Consider the following 17,934-nt stretch of genomic DNA (forward strand, 5'->3'; position numbering starts at 1 on the left):
CCGTTATCAAAGAATCCAAAGCCCCGCCTGCAGCACCAGCCTCGAAGCCAATTGTTTATGGACAGAATTTTCCCATTAAGTCCCACATCATCAACAGAAGATGGAAGGAGCGAAGAGAAGATCACCTGAGCCCCAGAGCCTTTCACCATCCGCCCCAAGGCCCTGTAGTCTTTCTTCATCTCCCTCAGACTGCGGGTAGCAATTTCCCCCTCACCTGTCTGGAAGACCAGCCGCGGGTAGTAGTATGTCGGGTGCACCAGGGTGGGGAGCGCCCTGGTGATATCCCTGATCCGGGCTCCAGGCAGACTACACACTTCCCTATGATGAGGGTCAACTCTGCATATCGGGCCCTCTGTTCCTTTCAGAATGGAATCACCTACTACAATGACCCTTCTTTCTTTCTTATCAGAGGCAGTCTTGAAGTGCGAAGTCGACCGCTTTTTCCTATGTGGCCTTGTAGGCGGGCCTTGCACCACATCCTCACCTACCTCTCCTTCCAGATCCAGAGCCTCAAACCTATTACAGAGGGACACCTGGGGAAGCGGGGCAGGAAGGGAGGAGGGCTGCCCACAACGCCGAACCGGAACTCGCTTCCAACCCTCCTCATCTTTTTGGTCCCCTACCTCTGGGCGACAGCTACATGACAGGGGCTGTCTCGGGCCATCCCCCTCTGTCTGAGAGGGCAGGGGGTCCATCCTCTTTTGGGGGGTATCTCCCTGGCCGTTCCAACCGGTCAGCCAGGGAGTTACTCCAGCAGTCGATCTCCCTTTCACACTCCCTGATGCTCCTCAGCCTCTCAACCTCCTCCTTAAGTTCAGCCACCAAGCTAAGCAGATCTTCTACCTGCTCACACCTCACACAGGTAGAATGCTGTCCTCCCTCCCCCGGCAGTAGCAGGCTCTGGCACTCCCTGCATCCGGAGACCTGAACAGCCATGGTTAGGGCCGGGGTCTCTGTCTGAGTTGCTACAGCCCTTTTAGTGCTAGCTCTCCTTCTGGAGACGACCATACTGGTCAGCACAACGACCTACCTGTTCTTCCCTGCACCTGGTGGGCAGCGATGTGTCGCTGCCCTCTCAAAGGCTCTTTCAAGTCAAGGGGCAGGGGAGTGGTCGCCGTTCACCGTGGGAACGCCCCTCGCCACGTCAGCCGCTCTTTCGCAAGGGCTGCTGGAACTTCGGGAATCCGGAAGTGTTGGGAAATGTCGGGAATCGCGATGGCTCTGAGCTATCTCCTCAAATCAGCACTGTTTTCCACACTAGATCATGTCAGACATGGCTTTGTCTATGGAAAAACTCAAGGATGTCAATTCTATGTCCTCTCTGGGTAATTTCTCCCAGTGCAGTCCAATTTCCTGGTGATATTTTTCCTCCCACTGTCCACCCTGAACATGTATACATAATCTGTGGCTTTTGCCACCTTTTGGACTGGCTTTAATGAGAAGAGTTGGGCTTCATTATCTTTGTAACTACTGTACAAATAGTTATACATTGCTGTTAGATCATCCTTTAGCTTCCCCTTAGACCAAAATAACTAATTTTTCTTGACCTTTCCTCATAAGTAATGTGCTCCAGGCCAATGGCTATCTTCTCAGCCTTCCACTGGAACCTATCCAGCATCTCCACATTCCTCCTGAAGTAGAAGGTCAAAACTTGCCACCGTGTTTCAGGTGTGGCATCACAATATTGATTGGCAGGGGCTAATACTCTCCTATGTCCTGCCTGCCACAGTGTCCTTATATATTATGGGCATATAGTCCCTAACAGTCCCCTATACTCCCTTATCATAGTCTAGCATGTGCTTTCCTTTACTCACAGTGAGACTGCCGTGTTGATCGATACTTAACCTATGTCCACAATCACTCCAGGTTCTTTTACTGCAGAGCTGCTGTTCAGTTGGTTCCCAGCTCACAGCGATGCAGGTGATTAACCTGAATGCAGAACTTTGCACTTTTTCTTGTTGAACTTCAAGAGATTTCTATTGGCACAATCCATAAGTTCCACAAGAAATTATGGATTGATTCTCTGCTTGTTATGTCAGGTACTTCCCCTACCAGCTGGTAGCTCATTATTATTGGCATTTGTCAGGGCCACCACTGGAGCTGATGGTGTTTATCATTCTGATGATGAGATGAATGAGCCTTCAGCAAGTCCATGAACTGTGTACAGCTCTTGATAAACTGGAGTGTATGGCTGTTATTCAGGGACCTCAGAGACTGGATATATGGGCTGACAGGAGCCATGTAAAGTTCAGAAAAGGCAAACTCAGGGTCCTGTGCCTACCCAAGTAATAAGAGGCAACATGCCAAGTTGATAGAAAGCAGCAGTGCACAAATGGCAAGGTGGATCCTCATGAAGAACAAGCTGAGCATGAGTTAGGAGTGACTTAGACAAAGAAGGCCAAACACATACCAAGCAGTGTTAGCAAGACTAGTTTGAGGGAAGTGATAATTCACTTCTGTTCAGCAAGAGACCACGTTTGCAGTACTGTGTCCAGTTTTTCTGTATATTTGCTGGATGCATAGGGATTTTCTACATCACATGAGCCTAACTGTTCCAGTCTGTTGAAGCAATGGGAGAATTAGCAAGGCAGAACGTCCAGCTCAGCCTGCTAACACATTTATACCCACTTTAACCCTGACTGTCTCTGGTGCTGATTTCCCAAAACAGCAGAAAGATACCTCCAGACAAAGCCAAGGGCTTGGTTTTGACACTGAATAATATGTTGTCAAGATGGATGTATTACTGTCACTAGAAATCACTCCTCAGTCAATATTAGGAGGCATCAGTGTCATGTCTCATCAGATAGTATAGTTTCAGAAGGAGGGGGAAACTCAGATGTTATATTTCAAACCATTATGTTGGTTCTGTCCCTCTGTGTGTGCCAGTGTTTATTTCTAAAAAGACACAAATGTTTTGCATTCTGGTTTCTAGCCTAGATAAGAGTTGAGCTTTGAGGAATATTTAGCAATCTATTCTGACATTTTGACAGGGCAGATGGCCATATGGTTTCCTATTTCTTGTGGGGTCTGTTAACTGGGTGAACACAAAGACATTATTTCAATTACCAGAACAGAAAATTCATCCAAAGGAAACAGAAAATATTATCACCGGCACTTTTTAGCACCAAACTGCTCCTATTCTGTAGTGTTTCAGCCTTTCCTACGGCAGCTTTATTTTTTATTCTAAAAACAATTGTTATTCTGGCAAATAGTTGTATTTTAAGACTTCTGGTTGAACTGGAAGTAGTATCACAATCATAAAGATGATAAAGAGTGACTCTTGTTATTTCATGGTTCTGGTTGGCTTTTTTTGCTTGTTTCCTTTGTTTTCTTTCTGTGATAAAGGAATGGTATAAATGAAATGAAATCTTATGCAGGTACAACTGAATTGATAACAAAGACTCTTGATTTGCTTTGCATTTTTACAGAACCACAGACTGGTTTGGGCTGGAAGGGACCTTAAAGCTCACACGGTTCCAATCACCTGCCACGAGCAGGGACACCTTCCACGACCAGGTTGCTCCAAGCCCTGTCCAGCCTGGCCTTGAACACTGCCAGGGATGGGGCACCCACAGCTTCTCTGGGCACCCTGTGCCAGTGCCTCAGCACCCTCGCAGGGAAGAACGTTTGCCTAAAATCTCATCTCAATCTACCCTCTGTCAGGTTAAAGCCATTTTCTCAGTCACTAGAACCTAACAGTGGTTAAGCTTAAAATATTATGGAAAGATTTAAGTTCTTAAATAAATTTTTGGAATATATACTTTCTTGTATCTTGTCAGGTCACTGAACTATCAAGTCTTATGTTTCTGTCATTGCCAGTAGCATTAATTACTATATTATGTTCTAATCCAAGGTCATTTTGATTCACCTGACTAATCAGTCTTTATTTCCTTACCTGCAAATATACACTGGTACATAAGATTTTATTACCCTGTTTTAGGTGTTCTAGTTATAAATGTCAGAATTATTAATGTCCATTAAAACAGTGAGTTCCCTTTAAAATATAACTGTGGTAGAAGAATTAAAGAACTGCTGGTTTTGGATTAGAAGCATAGTTCCTTTACATAGGTCTCTTATTCCCAGTATCTACCACCCCTAGATGTTTCCAACACTGTTGCTATAAATTATGTGAGTCCAAATAGCTTTAGACAACTTGCTCACTGCAAGGATCTTGTTCTAAACTCTGTAATGGATGACTTCCTTAACTGCTATGGTTCCTTAGAATAAAATTGTAGAATGGTTTAGGTTGGAAAAGACCTTAGGATCATCAAGTCCAACTGTTCACCAGCACTGCTAAGGCCACCACTAAACCATGTCACTAAGGGCCTTGTCCACACGTTTTATGAACACTTCCAGGGACGGTGACTCCACCACTGCCCTGGGCAGGCTGTTCTAAAGCCTGACCAACCTCTGGGGAAGGAATTGTTCTTAAGCTCCAGTCTAACCTCCCCTGGTACAGCTTGAGGCTGTTTCCTCTTGTTCTGTCACTTGTTCCTTAGGAAAAGAGACCAGCCCCCTCCTGGCTCCATCCTCCTTTCAGGTAGTTATAAAGAGTGATAAGGTCCCCCTGAACCTTCTCCAGACTAAACTCCCCAGGTCCCTCAGCTGTTCCTCATCACACTTGTGCTCCAGGCCCTTCACCAGCTCCACTGCCCTTCTCTGGCGCAGCTCCAGCACCTCAATGTCTCTCTTGTAGTGAGGATTCCAGAACTGAACACAGGATTTGAGGTGCGGCCTCACCAATGCTCAGTACAGGGGAACAATCACTGCCCTGCTTCTGCTGGCCACACTGGTGCTGGTGGCTGGCCAACAGGATGCTGTTGGCTTCTTGGCCTTCTGGGTATGCTGCCTGCTCATATTCAGCTGGCTGTCAACCAGCATCCGCAAACACCCTTAAAAGCATGAAGTTTTTCTTCCTTCCAAAAATATTTTTTAGTAATATAATTAGGTGGACAGTAGATGTACTGAGCGGTGGTAAACCTAAGTGCCGTCTATGTAGCACTAATGCTTCTAAAGGTCTGTACAGTAATTAAACAAAAAAAAAAACTTTGTTACCTAAAGGTATTTACCATAGTGTATAAAATATACTTTGTTCAGAACAGGGGTTAGCAATGTATTTGTCAAACACCATGCTAGAGTTTTATGGCTGTCACAAAAATGTCAACCATTGATCCAGTGCTAATACTATCTAAGATTAAATTACAGTGGATCAACATTGGCTTTTTAACAGTAACCTTTGTAACGTGCTGGGCAGCACTGGAGATATATCTAACTCCACATACCTAGTACTTGCTGACAGCAGTGGTACTGTTAACATAAACAAATAGGTAAAGAACAGACCATTAAAGAATGAACTTTCAAATGCTTAAGAAACTATGAGCACTAAGCTGTGTCCCAAAGGAAAGAGTAAAAAAAATATTAAGTAGAATTTGAGAAATTCTCAATCATTTACCCAGATATTTTCCTTTCCATACCTGTATTCACACACCCACACAAAGATCCTGATTTCTACATGGAAGAACACTGATTTCAGAGAAACTTTGATCTTACACTGAAATTTGTTTTTCTAGCACTTCTTTCAGAGAAATGCTGTTTACTCCAAGTAGCACAATTCGATATCTGCAGACCTTTGTTTGCATGTTTATTTCTTTCTTTATCTGACCGGAAAAATGAATCACAGCACCAAGACTTATGTTAAGTTTCTGTTCAGTCAGATTCATGACTGATGGCAGATAAATCCATTCTTTTCTGTCAAAGAGGAATAGTAGCAGGTTTTTTTCCCACTGTTGTTTTAACCTGTGGATTTGGGCACAGACTGTATGGTACCAATGGCCACTTCTGGGAACAAAGTCCTTAGTTCCACGCCCAAGCATTTAAGTAGCATTGTGATGCAGAAACGTAAATTAAAAGATCTCCCAGTTTTAGAGGGAACTTCACACGGATTCACAGAGTCATCATAGAATCGTAGAATGGTTTGGGTCAGAAGGGACCTTAAAGCTTATCCATCTCCAATCTCCTGCAACTGGCAGGGACACCTTCCACTAGACCAGGTTGCTCCAAGTCCTGCCCAGCCTGGCTGTGAAGCTTTAAATCATTAATACTGGAGCAACTGCTTTTCCTGATTTATGGGGGCTGTTTTTTACAAAGCCTTTGTTGGTTGATTATTTATTTTATTTATTTTTACATGGGAAAATTTTCTGCAGTGCATAAATGGGCTGGGAAAATATCCTGTTCTTTCCTATTCTCATGTCCAGCTGCTGTTGCCATTGGATAGCTAAGGAGTATAGAAAAGAAGTTGGAAGAAAGAAAAGTATTTGTCATAAGAACTTCCCATACATTTTGGAATATTTAATTGTGGAAATACAGGTGTGAGTTATATATTATTTTATATAAATGTATATACGTGCCATACTATACTGTCCAAGGCATGGCTGAAATTGTTCAATACCCAGAGCCTTCTTCCCCATTAACTATTATTCTTTGCGATTAATACTGACATAATGTTGTTATAGAAATAGTAATGCAACTCCATAGGCCTGTTGTCTAATTCTCTAAAACTGAGCTCATCATTAGAAATGGAGAAGAGCTGTGCCCTGGAGATTTCTATAACCTTTAACAAACACATTGAAGACAAGAAAATTACCTGCAAGTAGTCACACTTAAGGCTGTTGTTTGCTTCCAGGTTCTAGCTATTTATAACAATGTTCATCTCATTAACAATTTGATTTCCCCCTATTTCACCCCCCTCCTGGGAATGTGCTCATTAGAGAGAAAAGTCATCTAAATTGTTAATTTCTGTGTAAAATTTGCACTTGTGCTACTCATAAATGTAGCACAATCTTTTGTGCTTTGAGAAGCCAAACTTGAAATGGAAATCAGCTCTTAGATGAACTTGGTCAAATCTTGGAGTTATTTTGTAGAAGACATTAAGACAGAGACATCTTTGTGTATTGGTTTTAAAATGTCATCTGGGGTTTGTACAGTGCTTGGATCAACTGGATCTCAGTGACTGCTGTGCTACAAATGTACTTCAGGAGTAGGTCTGCTTAGTTTTTGCTTGTAAGTCCATCCAGACTACTTCTTAGTTGTTGTCCCTAAGAGTGTTTCTTTGCTTAATCATTAATTACGTGGAGCAATATCCACGTCAAAAAATATCGCCATAAAAGGAAGATGCTGCAAATACTTAGTGGGAGCTTCTCCATTAATTCTGTAGAAAAACTGTAGATGATAAAGGATGTTGAGAGGTAAAATGACATAGGCACCCACATTGCAGTAATATCCCCTGTTCCAAGATATATTTGGAACAGTTTTCCCTGGCATCTGAGTCACCACTTTCATTTTCACAATGAAAGAATGATGCTTTCTCCAGCAATGGTGGAAAAAGGTAAATTTGTAAAAGGCAGTCTAAACCCAGCAGTAATTACTCACCTTTTTGCTATGATTCAGCCTTCTTCCCAAATATACTTTGTTTCAGAACAAAGACATAAACAATGTTTTATATATGTCTTAGATCAGAGCTCCTTTATCTAACACATACAGAGTGTAAGCTTCTCTGGCCATTGGTAGCATATCTTGGGGGTTTCCAAGCTTAAAAAAGAGAAATTAAATGCATATTTCATTTTATTCACAGCATTTAGTCAGGAGCTTTATTAATTGAGGTACATATTTTCTGTATTTCCCTTGGGCAGACAGGTGTTTTTCAGAGGATACTAATGAGGGTCAGGCTGTATTTTCTTCATCAGATATTTATAAGTGACTTTAGCCTGCTGACTTAAAGTATGTGTTTACTATAGGAGCACATGGAGAATTCAAACTACTGTGACAAATGACAGGTCCTAATTTTTTGTTTGGAATGGACCATTAGGAGATCTGAACTTCAGCCTTTGTGCTCACACAAAGTAAGTGTAGCTTGAGTGATGAGTAATTTCACTCAAAAAACTCACCTGGCCAATCAACATGGGTAGACGAGCCCCTTAGTGCCGTGGTTTAGTGAAGGGCTTGACAGTGCTGGCGTAAAGGTTGGACCTGATATTAAAGGACTTTTCCAACCTGGTTGATTCTATGATTCTATGTAGTAAGTGGGATCAAGCAGGGAAAGAGAAGATACTACTGTGAGAGCCGTGTTTGCAAGAAGTTATGTTTATAACTGATTTCTTTTGCCTTGTTTGGTTATTGTATAAAATGCATTTATTAATACTTAATAATTAATATATGGGATGTGAAGAAGCTGTCAAGTACTAGATCTGATTACTAATTGCACATTTTTAAACTTAAATATGAATATCTAGTTCCTTGCAGACTGCAAATAAATGTAGTTAGGCAATTCTCATCTGCAAACTGTCTGTGTAGTTGCTAACAGTTTATCTAGCAAACTTGCCTTGCTAATGAGCATCAAGGTATTTGTTTTTAAATTCAAGATATGTTTCTGCTATTAAATGTGAAATTTTTAATACCTGGTTTACTGGAAATAAACCAGTCAGTCAGATACACCCAGGATAATAGGAGCACTGCAATTACAGAGGCTGTGCAGAATTCAGGGGATTTGTGACACAAAGTGGATATATTTCAGTGTATATTTCTAATTACACTACATTGTTGATATATGCCGTGTGCTCGAGCTTTATTTCAGTTAACTCTTGACAATGAAACTTAGCAGCTAGCAGAATTGTTAGTTTTCCTATTAAAAGGGAGGTATTTTACCAACATTTTCTAGCAGTTTTGACACCCTAATATACCACTTCTGTTCTTCTAATAGTAAAGTCCTAACCGCTAACAGAACTTCAGGAAAGAGAAGTATTTGACTGGGCAGCTTTGCCTTTGAGTGAGTCTTTTTCTTTCTGTGAGCTGTTAGATGTTGTTCCAAAACCCTTTCCCTGCAGAATACAAGGCTAAGAGGGATTACTCAACCATCAAAACCCCACTGCCTCAGCTTATGACACAAAATCCTCTAAACTCACTGGGGAAGTAGGTACTGAAGGTCCAGTTTTTGTCCATCTTGGTATTTTAGTTGGCAAAAATGCTTTTAAAGGTTAGCCCTACAACCAAAGGGAAATTGATTGCGGAAATATGAACTGTTGCCAGAAGCTGATTTAGCCAGAAGTCAGAAATTAAGCTAATTTCACAGTGAAACAGAACTTCCACAGATTTCTTTTTCCACATAGGAATCTCTGTGCAGTAAGCCTTTTTCACAGACTGACAGGCTCTTCTTTGAATAAAAAGTAGCACTGCTCTATGATTAGAATGAAACTCAAGATTTTTGTATCTCTATTTGTAAAACAAGTAATAATAATACTTATTAATCAACTAGGACTTTATTGATGATTAAGATTTTTAAAGTGATATTTTTCAGGAGAGGGGAAAGTATCATTATTTTTAAATTGCTGATTTGCAGGTGTGGATTTCACTTTAATGCACTTTATGATAATGTCAATTTCTGTCTCTGTGCTTGGATAAAATGCTGGATCTGCAACAGAATTAGATTTTTTTTAAAAAAGAGACAGTTCCTTCAGTCTCATAGCTATTAATGAGAATATCCATAGGTAACATGCAAAGTTTTCTCATAGAGTTCTTATGATGACTTATGTCAGGTCCAAAATCACCCCTATTTTATATAAAAAATGTCATCTTGAAGTTTCTAGCTGCCTTATGATTCAAATCACTTGTAAGTCACATTGAGACTTGAAGGTACTAGAATGTGTACAGAGAAGTGATAAAGCCTGCTTTTGTGTATCTGAATACTGATTAGAAACAAACCTTGGAAAGGATACATTTCATCCAGTGATTGTAAAGTAAAAGCACAAATCAGATCATTTGTCCATGAAGTTCGGGATCCAGCCAGGAATTACATTTGCAAACCTGAATCATATCTTCATTGGAACTTCTTTTTTTTCCTTTCACATCACATCACCTATCCATAGGTTTTGTAAACTAGAGAATTTCAAAAGAGCAAATGGAGCATATGTAAACTGCACAAGAAATCTAATGGTTTCCTTGCCCTTTACTTTGTGCCTAGTCAGACATTTGAACATAAAAGGCACTACTGCCTTTGATGAATGAGGCCTTTGACATGCTTGACAGAGCATGTTTGGTTTTAGTGCCTTGAATACAGCACCCACCTCTTGCGTATATGTAAATGAATGTTCTATGAAATGTAATTGAACAATCATAGCTGAAGCTGAGTAGAATCATAGGATCATATAATCACAGAATAGTTTGTGTTGGGAGGGACTTTCAAAGCTTATTTAGCCCAATCCTCTGCAATGAGCACGGACATCTTCAACTAGATCAGGTTGCCCAGAACCACATCCAGATCCAGCCTAGCCTTGAATGTCTCCAGGGATGGCACATTTGTAGTCTGTGTTTAGGTCATGAAGGTGTCTTCCATTACGGTACACAGGCTACACAGGAAAGACTGATCCCTGAGCGCTTAATGTTTTGTCACATATTAAGGTAGAGATTCATATCTCTGGCACAGGTGAAAATGGCTGATGTTGTGCTACCATCCATCACACTTGTTTTATCTCTGCGTGTATGCATTTTTGTTGTGAGAGAGTCAAGACACCTTTCACTTTAAAGGATTAATAAGTGTCAAGAACTGGCAGACCTCAAAAGCATTAATCAGGGAAAAAGGCAACCTTACATATTTAGCTATATAACGGATGTCTCTGTCCTTGTTTTTCACTCCAAACACCTGTAGAACATGTCTGTCACAGAAGCCGGCACTTTACACTGTGTTGTAACAGGCAGGGACACAAACACAGTGACCTGTGTGAACCACTGCAGTACAGTTTGTCCTGACGAAAGGTATTTGACATTAGCAGTGTTTATACTCTGGTGAAACTGTATCGAAAAGGGGTAGAATGCTGTGAGAATTTCAATGGTGAGGAGGTACAACATAACTGAACACTTTACAAAGTAGCAAGGAATCAGTAGCGTATACAAAGTTAGCGCTGTGTAGCCAAGTGTGATACATGTCTACAACAAGAAGGCTTAAGGCCCTGATCCAATATTAAAGAGAGGTTGATAGTTATTATCTCACACTTCACCTGAATAGATTGATTTAACTTTCTGGCTGACAATAGTTACTACTGTTTATCACCTAATAACAGTACCATGCAGTTTTCCTTTAGATTTGTTGGATCAAATGTTAAACAAAGAGACAGAAAAGTGGAATGTAAAACTAGATCCCTAGGCACACAATAGGAAGAGGCATTTTTTTAAGTTGAGACATCAGCTAATTACACTGTAAGGTGAATGTAAAGGTTTCACATTGTAAAGTTTTCAGGTATTTTTCTTCTTCATGCAGTAAATGCACCCTTCTAGTATTACCAGTCAATTATTGGAGATGAAGAAAAACAAAGTTCGGTAATTCTAGGTTAGTGGTTTGCTGTGTTTCCCTACAGTCTTTGTGAATTACGTAAAAATGCAACACAATCCCTGTGCCTCACCTAGAGTCCCTTTAGCATCTTTAAACAAGATTTGATTGCTGAAGTTCTGTTCTTATCCTTGCTGTATGGCTAAATTTTATCCTGATGCAGGACTGGTTCTGGCAAAACAATCTCCTCTGCTTTCTCCAATTTGCCTGTAAATGACAAAATCAATGTGACTTTCAGAAAAATCTCCTAGATGACTATTTTGTAGCCTTTACTGCCAGTATGAAGCACTTTCCATTCATCAGAGCTCTTCACAAACAGGAATTCACTAATTGAACAAGTAGCTATTTATTTCAGAGGTGGGAAAGCTGAGGTAGTTCCTCAGACAAGATAACACAGAAAGTAACTGCCAGGCTGCCAGGTCCTGCCAGAACATACACTGTGCAAAATCCCTTTTTATTCCCTGCTGCTATGCCACTCTGCAACTTCACATCCACTTTATTATTCTTAGCCTCTAACTCAGTTGAGGCAGAACAGCTTTCCAAAGCTCTGATCTCTCAAAGACCTCAGGCCCAGCCTACAAACATACACATTTGTTTAATTTTAATGAATAGCCCCACTGTACTTATGGAGAATCAGGGCATGTTTAACATTACATTTCAAAGAACTCAGTGGGATAAAAATGGATTAATATCCTTAATGCTACTAGTTATATATTTCAAGCTGCACTCCTCAGGATGTAAGTCTATCTTTTGCTACTCCTGGATTAGAAAAGAACTCAGCATTATGCATGTACTACAGGATGCAGTGCTTGAACAAGTATCCTTCCCTGTGAGTGTGGTGAGGTTGCCCAGAGAAGCTGTGGCTGCCCTATCCCTGGCAGTGTTCAAACCCAAGCTGAACAGGGCTTGGAGCAACCTGGTCTAGTGGAAGGTGTCCCTGCCCATGGCAGGGGGTTGGAACTGGATGAGCTTTAAGGTCCCTTCCAATCTAAACCAGACTGGTATTCTATAATCCTGTGTCTTTATTTCGTAGCTTTTGTAAAGAGCTATAAAAATCAGTTCATTTTCAGATTCTTGTTTCTTCTTCCATTGTCTTTGGTGCCTCATTAAATTTAATTTTAAAGGCAGCTGAGTAGGTCAAACATTGGAAGAGCCTTTTCAATTTAATCTGCTTTTTGAATTTTTTTAATTTCTCTCTTTTCCTTCCCAACACACTTGTCAAAAGGCGTTTTAACTAACTCCTACACATAGACACAATGTTTGGTCATAATTTTTTGATGCACTTTTCCCTGCAAGCAGAAACTGACTCCACAGTGTTCTCCTTTCCCTCTTTTTTTCCCTTTTCCAACCATTTCTAATCCTTGCTTTACCAAGACACATTGGTGCTTTTCACTGTGGCATTCAGAGGTAAGCAGGTAATTTGCAATGATAAATACACTCAAGAAAAGCTTTCTTCCTGCTTGGGAATTACCTGCAAGAAGATCTTGATCTGAATTGTATTAGATACTTGAAGACTTTTGAACTCTTTTAAATTTTGTTAATCCGTGGTCGATCACAGATATTTATACCTCCTACTTTTTGAGAGATGTAGCACTGATTGCTTCACGTGATTTAATATGTCAAAACTGGAGGTCACATATGTGGAAAAAGGGGGCTAAAGTATGAGTGAAAACACTAATTTGTAAACCTCAACATATTCACGGGTATATGTTTCTTTCAGTCACTCTAATCTTTCCACACCATTATGATCCCCAAAGTGTCTCTCCACAGACATGCACTTGAATCCTTCACCCTTGTTCAATCTATTTCAGATTCACGTGGAGAGCAATAACATTGCGGAAGCCCCAAAAACATTTTGTACAGGCTACACCAAAGCAATTTCCAAATGGACAGTTACAGTGAGCTGTTATTATATATCCTCTGTTCTCAAGGAGTGAGGCCTACGCACAAAGGCAAAAAAGAAATAGTAGCAGAGTACCACTGCAAAGTTCTTGAGTTTCTGATCAATCCCACTCTCTTTTTGAGTAAAAACCCTGGCATTTCATCACCTTGCCAAAATACTTCAAGCCCAAACTCTAAGTTTTGCTATGACTTTTCTGTTTCAAGAATCTGAATATTCTCCATACTTCAGTAGGTAAGTTTCTTCATTTACAGCACTTGCCATTTGAAAATGAAAGGCATAAAGGATCTAGAAAGCCAATAAGAATGCAAAGAAACCATTGAGATCTATACATAGGCTTTATTATAAAGGAAGGAAGGACTTTTGATGAGGGAAATGTGATCTTTCCATTGAGAAGTGTAGTTGGTCAGCATTGCTCAATGACTGTATCTGTCACTGGGATCTGAACTAGCTTTCTGCCTTTTAAGATTTCTATTAAGATCGGGTTTCTTAGTACAGCTGGTGACTAAGTGTGGTGAAAGAAGATGAGAAGAAACAAAATGGAGAGGTGTGGAGCCTGTGTCCTAGTCCCTGTTCTGCTTCAGAGCTGCTGTGTGACTGTGGACAAGACATTTAACATCCACATCTTATTGCTTCCATTCAAATTAAACAAGGCTGACCTGCCTTTGAGGGAGCTGTGAGCTTCGTTTTTTTTTTTTACATCTGAGTACAGAACCACTTAAACCTGCAAAACAGAGGCTTTTGTTGCTGTAACTAAAAAATGGAGACTTCAGCTGAGTAGAAATTAGAAATCAGCACTTTCTTCTTGTAGCCCTGGGGATGATGATGTAGATCCACTTGAGTAAGTGCAGCAAGGCTCTGAGGAATGGGAACTCTTAACACATCACAGCATAAATGAGTGAAGAGAAACATCCAGCACAAGTTTTCCTAGCTGTCCCCAGCTCTGCTGCTTTGATTAATAGGAAACAATGAAGTAAGCAGTGCTGGAGGACAAATCAAGTAGCGAAGAATTGTAACTGACAATTTGCTGCTAAAATACATAGTCTCTTGTAAAACCTATTGATTAATGGAGTCTCTCTACTAGCATGAAAAAACACACAATAGAGGGAAACAAATTCTAGTAAATATTCTCATTAGGAAACTAAGGATCATGCAGCATTTAATCTGTCTGCTGTTTAATAATGGCAGAACACACCAGTAACTTTTCTCTTTCATTACTCATGTGGAGCTATTAATCACCAGACAACAAACAAAAGACAAAAAGGAGAGTGGAGAAGGGATGAGACTGTTTCTCCCTTGATGCAGCTACTGAAGGGGACAGTGAACCCAGGGAGATAGCTCCCAGCCCTGGTGGAGTTAGGATCCACTGGGTTGTGCACTGGGAATGGAAGAGGTATACTCTGAAGTCACCCTTTGCCAGCCTTAGTCCAACACTGCCATCTATTGCCTGAAGTTCAAGATTTGAAGGAGGTTGGCTATTACAAGGTGGTCTGTCTTGTAAGGTGTTCCCAGAACTGAAACCATGTGTGGCACCCTGCTAGCCAGACACTGCAGGAATTACAACCTTTGACCTCCCTACCCAAGCATAGTATCATGACAGGTTGCTGGCTCAAGGCTGTGTAATGAAAGATAAACTGACCAGACTGGACATTCCAGATAAAGCAGTACAAAAGAGGAGAGGTGCTTTAACTGTTCTGTTCTGATTAAACCCTTTTGAATTAACCTGCATTAACCTTTTTAATACCACACTGAACTGAAGATTGGAGGAACCTGAATTGCTGACTTCAAATGATTACCATATTAAAGCAATACTGAATAATCTAAAGGTCAAAGGAGGGAGAGGAGTTCTTGTAGAAATCACTGTCTCATTAATAGAACATTAAATCACTCTAAGGTAATACTGAAGCTGAAATTTTTCCTGCTTTTGAAACAGGTTATTTGCAAATTTCACCTACTGCTTACTATTCAGCACATTTCTTAATTCTTTATTGCACAGCATTATACAGACAGATAAATATAGATATGTAAAAATAAAACCTTAGGCCATCATTTCGGTTCTACCACTGTCACTGTGTTGCTTTCAGAGAAACAAAAGGATTTTGGAGCTGGGCAAGAAACACAGACTCAGATGCAGTTCGATGAATCCTTTTAAGCTTCAGTTTTGAAAGGGAATGTTGTGTGCTTACCTCTCCCAGGGAAACAAATTGGATTAGGCCTGTACGTGAGAGAAAATAGAGAGAATTAGACTTTCTGTTTTGGCAAGGAGTAGACCAGGCTACAAAAATGGGTAGCACTAACAATATGAAATATTTAATCCACGGGAAGGCTAGTTCCAGGAAATGTAAAATATCAATGGAAATCTCCCCATTTTCCTACTTTATCAAACTGCAGACAGTGCTGTCATACCCAAGCAATGAAAACTACTGCAGTAGATTTTGCTGCTTCATAAGGTTTTGTGTTTTGAAACAGGCTTGTCTAAATCTCTCTTGTGAATTGCACTAGCTACCCATATGAGCCCTGTCCTATGAGAAAACACATGAACTCTGGGGCAAGGCTCCTAGCGTTACAGACATCTGATAGGGAGGCCACATGAAACCATATTTAATTTTTCTTGGAATTCTGGAAATACACTAGAGAATTGTTGGGAGGGTAATTTGCACAAAATGTCACCTCAATGTTCTCATGATGGAGTAACTGATCACAAAGACTGCCAACTCCACATCTCCTGCGGGCTCCCCCAGCTCACCACCTGTTGTCCATCCTGCCACATTTCACAGCTGCCATGCTGTTGGAATGGGAAGTTAACAACTTAATGTGACTTTGGGGGGCAGGGGGGAGGGGGGGAAGGAAAATATTTGAATTTTTCCTCTACATTTTGTATGTGAGAAGTCTTTTATGATTTAGTTCCTTCCCAGAAAATCATTGTGTTTCATAGAATCATAGAATAAACCTGTCTGGAAAAGACCTTTAAGATCATCAAGTCCAACCACTGTTCCAGCACTGCCAAGGCCACCACTAAACCACAGCACTGAGAGCCTCGTCTACATGGTTTGTGAACACTTCTAGGGACGGTGACTCCACCACTACACTGGGCAGCCTGTTCTAATGCCTGACCATTCTCTTGGTGAAGAAATTGTTCCTAATCTCCAGTCTAAACCTTTCCTTGATTTTAATTCTGGTACAAGGGCTTTTCCCAATTTATATTGCATACCTACCATTTTTGTATTTTCATTTTATTATTTAAAAGAAAAGGAGGAGGAGAGTAGAGGACCAATAAGAGGAAAAACACCAAGGAGAGAGTGAAAAGAACTGAGGAAACAGACATTTGGTAGTGACATTGAATAATTATTAATTTAATGACACTAAGAAAAACAAAACTCAGAATACTTTAATGCCGCTGCAGTCCTGATAAATGATGAACATTTTACTGATAAACAGTGATGTAGTGGTGGCCTTAGCAGCCCTGTGGTAAAGGTTGCACTTGATGATCTTAAAGGTATTTTCCAGCCTGGCTAGTTCTGTGGTTCTATGTTTACTGTACCCTAGGTCAACAAAACTTAATGTGAATGTCAACTCCTTTCAGCAAGGCCCAGGATACTACCAAAGTGAGCCTTTGGGCTCTGTTATTGCAGGCATAGCAAGTATTTATCTACTATTTATAATTGTTTGTGATTGGAGCTTCTGTATTCTATTCTATATGGGGTTGCACTTCATCAGTGATACTGTAGTACCCTTGTTTGGATTTATTAAGACTTGATCTTTAGTATTGATGACCCCACCTGATAAAAAAGGGGAGATTCAAGTTTCATGTGAGCAGCAAATTCTTTACAATGAGGGCGGTAAAACTCTGGCACAGGTTTCCCAGAGAGGTGATGGAGACATTCAGGGCCAGGCTGGATGTGGTTCTGGGCAACCCAATCTAGTTGAAGATGTCCCTGCTCATTACAGGTGGGGTTGGACTAAAAGAGCTTTGGAGATCACTTCCAACCCAAACTATTCTTTGATTCTATGATTTTTATGTGTGCAGTACCCAGTTTTGCTTCCATAAAGTTATCAAGTTATTTTATTGATGTGTTGCAAGGTTAGATAGGCCCAAATCATGGTATCATCTTCAATTTGAAAATGAAATGAGCACCTAGCTGAACAACCTAACCTTGGCTCTTCCATCTCTGAAAAATCACTAAGTTGTCATAGAATCATAGAATGGTTTGGGTGGGAAAGGACCTCAAGAACATCCAATTCCACCCCCCAAATTTTGATTTTTATCAAGTTCTAAAAGAAAAAAATTATCAGAGCACTGATGTTCAGTTTTTCCATATAAACCATTGCTATTACTCATATTTGTTTCTGTGCCAGAAAAGTCGTGTCCCCCCCCCCCCCCCCACTGCTCTGAAAGCTCAAACCCAAATATGTTTAAACATTCCAGTTTCCCATGAAATTTAGGAAAATGTGCTTAGCATTTTGAGCAGAGGTATCACTTCCTATTTTTTAAAACTTTTAGACATTTAAGAATCATAATTTAGTTTCAGGGATTCAGCTATTTGCAATACTTTACACATTTCTGTAGGAACTTGGGAAATTATTCCAAGCAGCCTTGTGGAGAAGTACTTGGGGGTGTTGGTTGATGAGAACTGAACATGAGCCTCTTCAGTGCATGCTC

The sequence above is a fragment of the Neopsephotus bourkii genome, unplaced genomic scaffold, assembly GCF_033783945.1.
Source record: "Neopsephotus bourkii isolate Nb327-2 ecotype Australia unplaced genomic scaffold, CSIRO-AGI_Nbou_v1 NB_768, whole genome shotgun sequence".
Lineage (NCBI taxonomy): Eukaryota > Metazoa > Chordata > Aves > Psittaciformes > Psittacidae > Neopsephotus > Neopsephotus bourkii.